At 52.1% G+C, this 13,961-nt stretch overlaps 1 protein-coding gene across 1 annotated transcript in view; it reads right to left on the reverse strand.

Annotated features, from left to right (window-relative positions):
- HPCAL1 (hippocalcin like 1) overlaps positions 1-13,961 on the reverse strand; it is a 123,184-nt gene that overhangs the window by 82,038 nt on the left and 27,185 nt on the right. The gene's annotated exons all lie outside the window — the stretch shown is intronic.

Consider the following 13,961-nt stretch of genomic DNA (forward strand, 5'->3'; position numbering starts at 1 on the left):
GCCACTCTCCTCAATAAAGACTCTCATCGCTTCAGTTCTGCCCACTTTAAGGATTTATAATGCTCCCTTAACTTTTTCTAAATATAGTAAATCCCCTCTCCAAATCCAAAGATGGTCAGTGATACAGATTAAGCCCAAGCAGCTCGTCCTCAGAGGGCAGGCTCTGCAGTGCCGCCAGGAACCCAGCCTCCCGGGCCTTCTTGGCCAGGGCCCAGCCCAAGGGCTTCCTTCCCAGGGACCTTGCACCCAGCCACTGGGCACAACTGGAAAGGGAGGTGGGGAAGGTGAAGAGGCTGCTTGGGGGTGGTGGAGGGGCAGGGGGATGGGACAGAGTCTAGCCTCAGCTTCCCCAGGCCAGAAGGGGAGAGAAAGAGCCCAGGGCTGGACTGGTATCTGTCAGGGCCTCTCCGTATCACCAGCTGTGAAGCCCTGAGTAAATTTCTCAACCTCTCTGAGAACCTCAGGTATCTCATCTGTAAATAGCAATGAAATACCTGGAACACCGAACCTCGCAAGGTGGCCAGGAGAAGTAAATAAAATATGAAAACAGTCTGACAACTATCAAGCTAGATGAGTTGTTACAGTTACGGGGAGGGTTAGGGAGGGCAGTGAAGTATTTTCATGGAATAGTACTTGTTTTCTTTTTGAAAATGGTCATTGGACTGATAATTACTTATAAATTCACAGCAGACACGCAGCAACAGTTAAAACACAATGAATAGCAAAAGCTTAACAAATGTGCATATTCTGAACCTAGCAACTCTGCTTCTAAGAATTTATCCTGAGGCACAAACACATAAATTGCGGGAGGGGTAGAGCAGTGTTCATCCTCCCACATGGAAAATTGTAACATTCAAAACAGTCACTGTCCCCCGCCAACAGCAGGGTGGGGGGTGGGGAGGAGGTGCGGGCAGGTGGGGAGGATATTTCCCACCCCACTGACATCAAGCCTGGTGGTACCCTTTGCTTTAGCTAATGAAATGCGATGGGAACTCACATGTGGTACATGTCAATTCTCACCTCTGAGCAGGAGCTTAAAGAATCACTGTGTTCCACCATGTTTTTTCTCTGCCCTGAGACCAGCAATGTCTCCCATGGGGGCTTCTCTGCAGGCCAGGGTCCCAGAGGAACAAGGATATTAAGCAGAGTTGCAGGCAGCAGGGGATGGTCGTGTAACTTGAGTGAAAAAGAAATCCATGATGCTATAAACCATGGAGACTGGGCGAGGGGGTCATTTGTTACCAGAACATAACTAAGCTGACTGACACACAACCATGTTCCTGTTAATGCAAAACTGCAAACCACCTAAACGACCAGCTAAACAAACCCTACCTACCTATGTATTTATCATCTCTCTCCAAAATGGAAGGCCAATAAAATGATGCATACTTTTTGCGTAGAAAAGCTTTCTCAATAAGTTAGTTTTAAAAAGCAGAAGATAAAATAATACTACTGACAATATACAAATATCTATAAATCAATGAGAAAAAGATAATTACTCACAAAATGAAACTGAGCAAAGGAAATGAACATACAATTCACAGCAGAGGAAACAAAAAAGGAAAATAAACATAATGAAAAGGTGTTCAGCCTCACTAGAATTCAGGAACATATAATTTAATATAACTGCGAAATACTGTCTTACACCCATCTGTCATGTTTACAAGTCTTTACAGAATCATGAATCAAAATAAGTGAAAATATGATGTGTTGCTGTGGTTGTTCAATCACTAAGTCGTGTCTGACTCTTTGCAACCCCATGGACTGCAGCACATGAGGCTTCCCTGTCCTTCACTATCTCCCGGAGTTTGCTCAAACTCATGTCCGTCGAGGCAGGGACGCCATCCAACCATCTCATCCTCTGTCATCCCCTTCTCCTTCTGTCCTCAATCTTTCCCAGCATCAGGGTCTTTTCTAATGAGTCAGCTCCTTGTATCAGGTGGCCAGAGTATTGGAGTTTTAGCTTTAGCATCCGTCCTTACAGTAAATATTCAGGGTTGATTTCCTTTAGGAATGATTGGTTTGATCTCCTTGCAGCTCAAGGGACTCTCAAGTCTTCTCCAGCACCATGATATGATGTAATTTTTGCTAAATATATACATTTGTATTACAAGTATCGACAGGGCATCTATGAAGTCTGGACACACGACATTCTTTTGTTCCTTCATGGACTGAAGACGTTCTTGACGATGATGTATCTACCTGCCTGTTTCCAGACCTCGTGGACTCCTTTATGTAGACAGGAATGACTCTTACAGGGTACACGACAGCATGCTAGCAAGAGAAACAGGGTGGACAGGGTAGTTACAGGGGACTTTTTCCCTTCTTCCTTCCTTTTCTATGTTTTCCAATCTTATCCAGGAATATCTGTGTAAAATAACAATTTCTTCAAAAAATTAAGTTAAGTTCAAAAGCAAAATGGCTTCCCAGGTGGCACCAGTGGTAAAGAACCTGCCAATGCAGGCGACGTAGAGAGCTGGTTCAGTCCCTGGGTCGGGAAGATCCCCTGGAGGAGGGCATGGCAACCCACTCCAGTATTCTTGTCTGGAGAACCTCATGGACAGAGGAAACTGGCAAGCTACCGTCCACAGGGTCACAAAGAGTCGGACACGACTGAAGCGACCTTAGCACACACACGAAAGCGAAATGGTCACGGGTGAACACTGGACATGTCAGCTTTGAGAGCGTGAAGGGATTCCAGTTTACACGGAAGGTCTGGGTCACAGGAAAGAATACACCTGCCTCCTTGAGAAGACAGGTTCTGGAAGCTCAGTGTAGGCGGCAAACCATCCCCCCACCCCCGGGCGTGGCCAGGTGAAGACGCACCTGACCTCAGGACCCTAGAGAGGCTGCAGCGGCTCCCACCCCTGGAGGGCAGGTTTCTCTCGCCTGTGCTGAAGCCAGGAGGCTGCTGAGACCGTGGGCTTGGCTCCCTTGGCTTCTGGGGCAGGCTGTGCTCTCCCAGGAGGGTTCACAGAGACAGGGGTCAGAAGGACAAACACCAAACCCTGGAGCACAAGCAGCAGGCACAGGCCTCTGCAACTCATCGTGGCCCCTGACTTATGCTCCCCTCTGCTTCCCCAGCCTCAACAGCGCGAACACACTGCTTTTATCGTCACTTCAGTCGTGTCCGACTCTGTGCGACCCCATAGACGGCAGCCCACCAGGCTCCCCCGTCCCTGGGATTCTCCAGGCAAGAACAGTGGAGTGGGCTGCCATTTCCTTCTCCAATGCATGAAAGTGAAAAGTGAAAGTCAAGTTGCTCAGTCCTGTCCAACTTTTAGTGACCCCATGGACTGCAGCCCACCCAGCTCCTCCGTCCATGGGATTTTCCAGGCAAGAGTACTGGAGTGGGGTGCCATTGCCGTCTCCGGCTTTTATTATAGGGGAGCAAATACACTCTAAAAAGAGAAGTAGCTTTGCCTGCATCTGCCCGAAAGGCTGATTAAAGACCAAGCCCCGCAACCCGGCTCATACCCGGACCTCCACTCGCACACGTCCGGCCCTCCTCTCCATGAGGCCCCTCCTGGTTTCCTCCTGCCTGGCCCAGGGCTGTTGATGGAGAATCCCCCCACCCTGGATGATATCTGAACCCCCAATCTCTGACCACGTTCCTCATCCCCCGCCTTTGAGGTCCAAGTCATTGACCTGCCAGTAGCAACAATCCTGTTAGACTAGCTCAGCAAGACTCCCCCAGCCCCAATGTGTCCTCTTAGTAATTTTCCACCCATTGACCTTTCAACCCTGTTCCTTGTCCTCGCTACATTCTCTCCCATTTTAAAAAGGGTTGACTCCCTTTTCAATGGTCCCGAAAAACATCTCCTTACCATTTAGCAAGTGTCAGGATAACCTGTAATAGCCCACGGGCTGGCTGGGTACAGGGTCCATGGGGACAGAGCTGCCACAAGAAGTGGCGAGATCAAAGAAGGACTTGCAGAGAAAGCTAGATGGCGGGGGTGCAGAGAGTGGGGACAGTAGCTGGTGGGAGGAGGGAAGTTCTAGAAAAAAACAGAATCCTGTTGGGTACAGGGACATAAACACACTTAAAAAAAAGAGTCAGAGAACACGATGAACTTCGTGGTCCTCTAACAGAGTCTTTACTGGAATGAGATGGTAAATGCTTAGGAGGAAATGAGAAGGGAAGGGAGGGGGGCTGGGGGCGTGCGGAGGAGAGAAGGGAGAGGAGGAAGCCTCGGGTCCAGGGGTGGCTCCAAGTGGGTGACCTCAAGCAAGTCACTTCCCCAGGACTGCCCTCTGTCATCTTCAACAGAAGGAGGAAGGGAGGAAGATGAGATAACACTCTTTGCTTAAAGAGTGTTTAGGAACCACGGTGGCTGGGAGCCCACAAAACAAGCGATTCTGATCTCACATCGTGGTGGCGGTGGGCACTCCAGTTTGATGCTTATGGCAGGACAAGGAAAATCCATGCACCGTGGTCTGTCTCCACACATCACAGCACCAATCAACACTCAAAACTACACTGAATTCAACACGGCTAGATGCCCTCCTTTAGAAAGCCTGCTCCTGCTCATCGGCCAGCTGCCAACTCTCAGGACATGCTGATGGCGGAGTCCTGTCTCACCCAGCTCCCCTCCCATCTCCCATCAGCTGGAGACCCTGATCTTTAAAGCTGTATTCAGCCCCTAAAATGCAGGTCACATTTGCCACACTGTAGGGAGGGGACAGTTGCAGCCTGAGTCAGCCACGTGGCCGGTAGCATGTCTGTGCAGTGGCTGTCAGGGACATGGTGGACGCTAACGGCCAGGACGGATGCTCAGCTCCCCACCTCCATTTCACACCCAGGGGGCCACCCATCACATCCCAAACTGCCCCTCCTCTCCGCCGTCCTCACTCACCCAGCCTGGGCAGCCAGGACAGCTGTCAGGGACAGTGGGGGCAGGCCCCCTTATCTTAGTGACCTCCCAAGAATACCCCCCACAGTTGTGGAGGGGATGTGCTTTATAAGCCAAAGAAGGTGAGCATTGGAAGGGCCTTGGAGACTGTCTCAGCTAGTGTTTTCAAACATTTTGGCTAAGGATTTAAAAATGAAATCTTACCCAGGACCTCGATGAAATGCAGATGTGGGGTGAGGAGGGTGGCCAGGGCAGGTGAGGAGGCTCACCAGGGTTCAGGCCCTCCCACCCCAACCCCAGCATCCCCAAGGGCCTCTCTGCAGAGCGGGTAACAGTGATGGCTCAGCCCACCCCCACTGCGCCCATGGCAGTGGGCACAGGTGAGAGCCAGGTTAGAGCCCAGCCAAACATCACAGGGCATGACAAGACGACAGGTGACACAGCTCCCCCAGGGGAAATGACAACAGGTGATACAGGCCTCCCTCACAAAATGACAACAGGTGAAGAGAGCTTCCAAGGAAAATGACAGCAGGTGACACACGGCTCCCAGTGAAGTGATGACAGACGACACAGGACTCCCAGTGAAATGGCGACAGGTGACACGGGGCTCCTAGTGAGATGATGACAGGTACACACAGCTCCCAGCAAGACGATAGCAGGTGACACAGAGCTCCCTCCCCCAGCCCTGCCCAGGGCACACCACCAGCACGAGCCAGAGCTCAGCCAGGGCCCACCACGGTGTGCCCAGTGTGGCTGAGAAAGGGATGGAGGTTTACTGACTTCCAAGTCCAAGATCAGAAACATCATGTCAGAAGAGAGCGTCTGGAGATGACACAGCGCCTGGAGCAATCGAGGAGACGGACAAGGCGCAGAACACGCAAACTCGCGAAAGTCAACTATCTCCGGCTCCCCAGGAGCTCATCTGACAAGGAAAGCTGTCCAACCCAGCTTTTTCAGGGCCCGTGGTGCAGCCCCCAAAAAGGCACTGGGAGTTCAGCGCCTACCCTGGACAATCAGTCTGCATCCACTCAGCCAACAGAGATTTCCTGAGGGTCCCCGGGTTCGGGGGACACTGCCCGGCGCCCTAAAGGGCATGAAGGAAGCCTAGTGCAGTGCTTGAGGACTCAGGCGGGAGGAAACGTAGGAGGAGGGTGACAGGCGGGGCCCCCCGGGTGACAGCAAGGGCATGTGGAAAGCCCAGGAGGGAGGGGAGGCTGACACTGTTCCAGAAGGCTGGGGCCACGGCCCCTGGGGAGGGGCGGCAGGGTTGGGGGGCAGGAGGCAAGCAATCCCAGAATTGGAGGTGCTCCCTGCAGATGACTGGCACATCCCCAAAACATGGACCGGGATGGTGGAGCAGTCATGTGTGGCTTTATTTTCTGTTCCTCCTGCAGTTGGGAGACTAGATGAGAGTCTGCCCGGGGAAGTGGGACAGCGTGGTCCATGCAAGGCGCCGCGCTCACGACGAGACAGCAGGCAGGAGGGGTGTGGACTGCAGAGCGCTAAAGAGTCAGGATCAACAGGGCTTCGGGCAGCGGTTCTCCGACTGCAGTCCCTGTACTTGCAATATCTATTTAAGAAACAAGTGCCCAGACCCCAACCCAGCAGGTTCTGATTCCAGGAGCCCGGCGTGGGGCCCACATGTCTGCATTCTCAGGTACAGAGTCAGGGTCCATGCTGCAAGAAACAGGCAGGGAAACAGGCTGCTCTGTGCCTAAGCGTGGGATGGCCCAGCAAGGACCCTGACCCAGCATAGAAGAGGCACTAGAGAAAGAGGCCTTTCCCAGGTCCGTAGTGACTGCTGGCTGCCACCTCCTGAGTGTGCTAAGCACTTAAACACATTGCTGGAATCAATCCCTTACCAACTGCTGAGTTATGTCCCCCAAACTCCTATGCTGACATCCTAACCCCCCAACCAGACCTCAGAATGTGACTGCATCTGGAGACAGGCTCTTTAAAGGTGATTAAGTTAGAACGAGGTCATCTGGGTGGACCCAACTAATTCCACCTGACTGGTGTCCTTCGAGGAGGTGATCAGGACCCTGACATGCACAGAGGGGTGACCAGGTGAGGATACAGTATAAAGATGGTCATCCACAGGCTAAGAAGAGCCCTTGGGAGGAGCCGACCCTGCCAATACCCTGCTCTCAGACTTCCACCTGTGAGGCCATCAGGCTCTGTCATTTAAGCCTCCCAGCTGGAGGAAACATGGAGAGAGGTGTAGGTAAGGAACTGAGACCAGGTGGCCCAGCGGTTAGGGCTCTGCACGCCCACTGCCAGGGACCCGGGTTCGATCCCCATTCCGGGAACTAAGATCCCACAAGCTGCTGCACAGTGGACAGGTGGGAGGGATAACATGGGAGCCAAGTCCCCCAGCCCCTCCAAAGCTACTGCTCTCAACCCCCACCCTTAAAGGGCCAAATGAGAATCTGCCTGTGAAAGCATCCCAGAAATGTAAACACCTGCCCCAAAGTTCGGGATTTGCCATCGTTCCTCCTGCTCAAAGGTGGCCACCCTGGGACCATCCTGGCCACACAGAGCCCCATTACAGGCCCTCATCACACACGCTTGAGATCACGGGGCCACTCTGAACAGGAACGCGCCTCTGGCTCACCACAGACACTGCACAGAGTCTTTAGTTTAAAAGGGGGAAAAAAATCAAAAGAACCAAGATTTAAACAACAGGAACTATTCTGCAGGTGGGAGGCCCTGCACAGCTTGGCTAATCCCAGAACCAGACTCTTGGAACTGAGCGCCGAGCAGTGCAGCCACTGCCCGCTCAATCCAAGCAGACCAGGTGGACAGGGCTCGTTGCTGCTTTAATAGGAAAAAAAAAAAAAGTGGCAAATCTGAGGCTTAGTTGGTGGGGCCAGCATCATCTCAAACGCACACTGTTAGAGGAACTGCAAGGTTCCTGCAGCTGGGAACTGTGCCAGCCCAGGACCTGCCTGGAGTCCAGGGAGTGGGCAGGGGGACCAGTGGGCCAGGGGGAGAGAGATGTGCTGGGGGGGAAACATGGAGTGATGCGGGAGAGATGGGCTTCACTGAGAGGCAGGTGTCGCTGGGCTACATAGTTCTGGAGGCCCCAGGGGAGGATCCGTTCTCTGCCTCTTCCAGCTTCCACCAGCCGCCCACAGCTCTTGGCTCGTGGCCCCTTCCTCCATCTGCAAAGCCAGCCGCAGCACTGCACTGTGTCTCTCAGGTCACAGTGCCACAGGACTGCCGACTGCTGGGAAAGCCTCTTGCTTTTTAAGAAGGCACCCCTGGTCCACCCTGGCCATGCCCTGGTCTACCCTGGCCACCCACTCTCCCCACGTCAAGGTCCTCAGTCTTAACCCCATGGCAAAGCCCTTTACTGTGTAAGGTATCATAGTCTCAGGCTCCAGGGACTAAAACACGCATCCCTTTTGGGGGCCCCTACCCAGCCTGCCACAAGGCTGAACTGGATTCCACAAGGCTGGAGCCCAGCATTTCTAACTTCCGGGAGCACGAGCCCCACCCCCACCCTGCCACCTGCCCACCCCCATCCTGCCTCAGTTCAGTTCAGTTCAGTCGCTCAGTCGTGTCCAACTCTTTGTGACCCTATGGACTGCAGCACACCAGGCTTCCCTGTCCATCACCAACTTCCAGAGTTTGCTCAAAGTCATGTCCATTGAGTCAGTGATGCCATCCAACCATCTCATCCTCTGTTGTCCCCTTCTCCTCCCACCTTCAATCTTTCCCAGCATCGGGGTCTTTTCCAATGAGTCAGCTCTTCGCATCAGGTGGCCAAAGTATTGGAGTTTCAGCTTCAGCATCAGTCCTTCCAATGAATACTCAGGATGGATCTCCTTTAGGATGGACTGGTTGGATCTCCTTGCAGTCCAAGGGACTCTCAAGAGTCTTCTCCAACACCACAGTTCAAAAGCATCAGTTCTTCAGCACTCAGCTTTCTTTATGGTCCAACTCTAGAGTAATCTTCCCTGAGGTCTAGTAAAGGTTAAAGACTCTGTGCTTCCAACGCAGGGTTGGAGGGGGGCAGTGGGTTTGATCCCTGCTGGGTGAACACACTGTGTGTGGTGTGGCCAAAATATTGAAACAATAATCATTCCTAGCAATTCCCCCACAGGCCAGAAAGTCTGGGCGAGAAAAGCCAGGTGCGGGAGTCACCCAGATGGAGGGGGAGGGTTACCGAGCCCCTTCTCCACACCAGGCCCTGTTGCAGGCTACCGTCAGAGTCACCTGAGTTCCCACGCAGAGCTGTGACCCCTCGGAGAAGTTAGGTAACCTCCCTGGGCCTCTCAGTACCGTCCTCTGTGAAATGGGATCCTCCCCAGTACCCACCTACTGCAGAGGGTGCCCAGGAGACAAAGTAGACCAAGCGTGGAGCCAAGTGCGGGCGCCCCTTGTCTGTCCCACCCATCCCAGCAGGCCAGGCGGCCTCATACCACACGAGCAGAGGACAGAAACGGCCTCAACTGGAGTCTTTTTACACTTAGGAAATCCACCAGGCCCATTACAGATGAAGCTTCTGCTACATCAGTCAGGAAATGAAAAGTTATGGGTCTGGTGTATAACCATAAATCACCCACTTGTGAATACATATATAGTAAGTCATTAGCACTAATGCCATCTGCAGAGAACGCCACCCAGAGAACCAAGTCCCGAACAGTTCGGCTCTGAATAGCACCATTCTCTCCTGGAATAAGACAGAGCTCTGGGCCAAAATTAAGTCCTGGCTGAAGGTGAGACCACTTACACCCACAGATGACTCTGGTAAATTGGTTCCTGTCCAGTTTTAAAACAAAAATAAATCAGAAAAAAAAAAAAAACCAACAACCTTGAGCCCCAGCGTTACCAAGATAACTCACGTGAATATAATAGCACTTTCAGATACCCTCGCTGGTATAATCCTCCTGACAGCCCTCTGGGGTCAGGATCATTTATGGAGGCTCAGAGCAGTGAACGGACCTGCCCCAGGGCTCACAGGGCCAAGAGACCGAGAGAGCCAGCAACTCACCCACCACCAGCCATCACTCACAAGGAGAGAAGCAACTGACCCAGCACCCCCAACCCTGCATCTCTCCCCTAAAAGCCTCCTGGTGAGCTGCCTTACACATTTGGGGGTAGCAACTACTGTGCACAAAACACCCATTTGGAAATTGCATCTCACATGACGTAGAATACTAAGTACTTCTCTAACTCTTGGCTGTGACTGCTAATCCCAGGGGTCAGGAGGGAAGGTGAAGCTGGATTGCAGGTGGACATGGATGACGCCTTGTCACAGCAGCACAGGGTCTTGGGCCACAGGGAAGAAGGGCCCTGGCCCATGTCCCATACGGGCTCATCTTGGAGGACACTGCCATGGTGAAGCTCTTGCCCTCTCTCCCTCTAAGACATGTAAAGTGAGAGTAATAATGAAGTCATTCAGTTGTGTCTGACTCTCTCCAACCCTATGGACTGTAGCCCACCAGGTTCCTCCATCCATGGGATTTTCCAGGCAAGAATACCGGAGTGGGTTGTCATTCCCTTCTCCAGGGAATATTCCCGACCCAGGGATGGAATCTGGGTCTCCCGCATTGCAGGCAGACTCTTTACCATCTGAGCCATCAGGGACGTGTGCTCCACATGAGAGCCAGGGTCAGCTGCATGTGCTCCGGACACCCAGACAGAGAGCTGGCTCCAGCTTGGGGAAGGAGGGCATCCCAAAGGAGCCAAGTCCTGCTGCTGAGCCAAAGGACAAATAGCTGGAGGCCAGAAGGTCCATCTAGTCAAAGCCATGGTTTCTCCAGTAGTCATATGTGAGAGATGGACTATAAAGAAAGCTAAGTGCTGAAGAACTGATGCTTTTGAATTGTGGTGTTGGAGAAGACTCTTGAGAGTCCCTTGGACTGCAAGGAGATCCAACCAGTCCATCCTAAAGGAGATCAGTCCTGAGTGTTCATTGGAAGGACTGATGCTGAAGCTGAAGCTCCAATACTTTGGCCACCTGATGCGAAGAACTGACTCATTGGAAAAGACCCTGATGCTGGGAAAGATTGAAGGGAGGAGGAGAAGGGGACAACAGAAGATTTGATGGTTGGATGGCATCACCGACTCAATGGACACTCCGGGAGTTGTTGACAGACAGGGAAGCCTGGTGTGCTGCAGTCCATGGGGTCGTAAAGAGTCAGACACGACTGAGTGACTGAACTGAACTGAACTGAACTGAGAAAGGGATACATTTGGGGGATGGTCATGGTCCAAACCGGCTGGAGCTCAGTGTGGACCTGGGGTGAGAGGCCACAGTATCCAGTGGCCCCGGCTAGAAGCCCAGAACATCTGTCAGAAAGCCAGGTCAGCTTCAAAGTGCATGGGGAGAGGGGAAGGGAGGCAAGCGCTATATGAAAGACAGAAGGTGTCAAGAGAGACCACCCCAAGTCTCCCCAAAGAAAGAAACCACACCTGTCATAAGTGCCGCTGCTGAGAAAGAAAGTGAGGCCCTCACGGAGGACTCCACAGGCAGTAGCCTGCCTCTCTCACCCTCTCCCCTCTGATTTGCACCCTGACAGCAGCAGGTACAGACAGGGTGGCTCAGGGTACAGAGGCAGAAGGCAGGCAGGCCTGCCACCACCAGGCCACTCACTCTCTGCCCAAGAGTTCTGCCAATACCACCTGACCTTCACCCCCATATCCAAAGAGGAAAGTGTGTTTGTCACTCAGTCATGTCCTATTCTTTGCAACCCCATGGATTGTAGTCCACCAGGCTCCTCTGTCCATGGAATTCTCCAGGCAAGAATACAGGAGGAGGTGGCCATTTCCTTCTCCAGGGGATCTTCCCGACCCAGGGATTGAACCCAGGTCTCCTGCTTTGCAGGCAGACTCTTTACAATCTGAGCTTCATACACAAAGAGTGGCCATCAGAGCTCTGAAAGCAGTACCCGCCACAGGGTTCCGACTGTCTGCTTTAAGAGCCCGAGGAGGACGGGGATCACGTGCCAGCCTCTTTCAACACACGCTGAAACCAACCTCCTACCTGCCCCGTGATGTGCTGGGGCAACCAGGCAGCATTTGCTCAGTCCCAGTGGCCAGCAGCCCGTGAGGCAAGGAGACGCCCTCTGTACTCACTGTGAGAAGCAACCTTAAGACGCACGGCTCAGGAAATTCACCTGTACACCCCCAAGCAGGCCTGGGAGGGAGGCTGTCTGCTGCCCCTGCTGTATGCTTGTTCTGTCCAGGATGTATTTGGGGGAGCCCCCAGCAAGTACAGGCACTGAGGCAGAGTCCTGCCACCACAGGCCCATGGCAAACATCCAACTTCACCCCCTCGTGTTCTCCTGGGCCTCACCTCACTTTCAGGGGGCTCTACAGCAGGTTAGACATTAGAGCAACAACCTGTCTCTTGCACAGAGTTTTAAAAATCCCCAACTGCCTCATTTCCCAGGAACCGCACCCCAAAAAGGGGGAAAAAGCCCAATGCGATCTCATTCAACAAGGACCCAGACTGCAGCCCCAATTTAGCTGGGAGAGTGGGACTGCAGGGCAGGGACAGTGAGTCAGGCAGTTGGCACTTGAGCAGCCCATCCTGGGCCTCCTCCAGCCAGAAGAGTTGATACTTAACACACACCTGCAATTCCGACTCATGACTTCCTAAAACCATGCATGGTGAGGAAGCTTCTCTTCTCTCCAGCTAAAGTTGGCAATTTGATCTCTAGTTCCTCTTCCTTTTCTAAACCCAGCTTGGACATTTGGAAGTTCTTAGTTCACATAATGCTGAAGCCTACCATGCAAGATATTCAGCATGACCTTACTAGCATGGGAGATGAATGCAATTATCCGATGCTTAGGACATTCTTTGGTACTACCTTTCTTGGGAATTGGGTTGAGGATTGACCTTTTCCAGTCCTGTGGCCACTGCCGGGTCTTCCAGATTTGCTGACATGAATGCAAAACCTTGATGGCATCCTCCTTTAGGGATTTGAATAGTTCTGCTGGAATTTCATTGCATCCACTAGCATTATTAACAGCAGTGCTTCTTAAGGCCCACTTGACTTCACAAAGCTTCTCTGCAGGACACACCAAAAGACACACCATGGCAGCTCTGGGCCCAGCGCTGGTGGCTGAGGCCTGGTCAGCCTGATGCTGGGAAGGGAGGCCCACTGGGACCTACTCTGAGCAGTCCAGTTCGGAAACAGGTGCAGGGAAAGGTCAAGAACCCTGGGTTCCCAGAGGCCCCACAGAAACAGCCCATCCTGGCCCAGCACCCCGGAGCTCACATCCGTCCTGATCTGGCCTCCTGGAGCCAGAGAACTTGGACAAGCCTCCTTCTGAATCCCCGTGTCCTCATCTGTAAAACAGAGGTGGCCCCAGAGAAAACTCCCTGAGAAATGTGATAATGGCAGCCAACGGGTTAAAAGCACTGAGTTCAACCCAACAACTCCCCACCCTCCACACACACACACACACACACACACACACACACACACACACACACACAGAACAAACAAGACCCGGGCAGTTATTCACCATGATGATAAAGAATCCTATTTTCACCAAAGGTCAGTTAGACAGGTGAGGAAGGAACAGGAAATGTTTCTTCACCCTCCCTGCCTCTCTGGGAGCTGGGACCTGAATACCAGACCACTGGAGCCAGAGTGCTGTCGTCGTGGCAACCAAAGTCTTAACAACTTTGGCATTTCCACAACCTGTGATTGATCCAGCTCTCAAAATTAACATTGTACAATGAAACAGCATTTGCATTTAATTTATTTTAATTGGCTTTTACATAACTAAACATCTTGGTTTCCACCCTTAATAACAACAGGGTGAGTGAGTTCTGAATAGTGGGACCCTTTAAACAGCAAGATGAAAGCAAATAATTTAAAATTTTTGTGTTTGGAAAAATATTGCACTGATTTGCTAGAAGCACCTTTTTGCTTAATTTTCCTCTTTTTTTCTGAGAGGACAGCAGGACCTTCTGCATCTTGAAATTCATCAACTGAAATTCAAACTGTTTCTGCATCACATTTAAAAATTAATGATTGGAATGTTTTTGGTGCATTAGTGCAAGGTGTGGAAAGCAGCAACAAGAGAAGTGTATGTGAGTTCCATGGGACAGAATCTCTTTTCTTCCCCCATTGATGTACCTCT

This window comes from Capra hircus, chromosome 11 (genome assembly GCF_001704415.2).
Source record: "Capra hircus breed San Clemente chromosome 11, ASM170441v1, whole genome shotgun sequence".
Lineage (NCBI taxonomy): Eukaryota > Metazoa > Chordata > Mammalia > Artiodactyla > Bovidae > Capra > Capra hircus.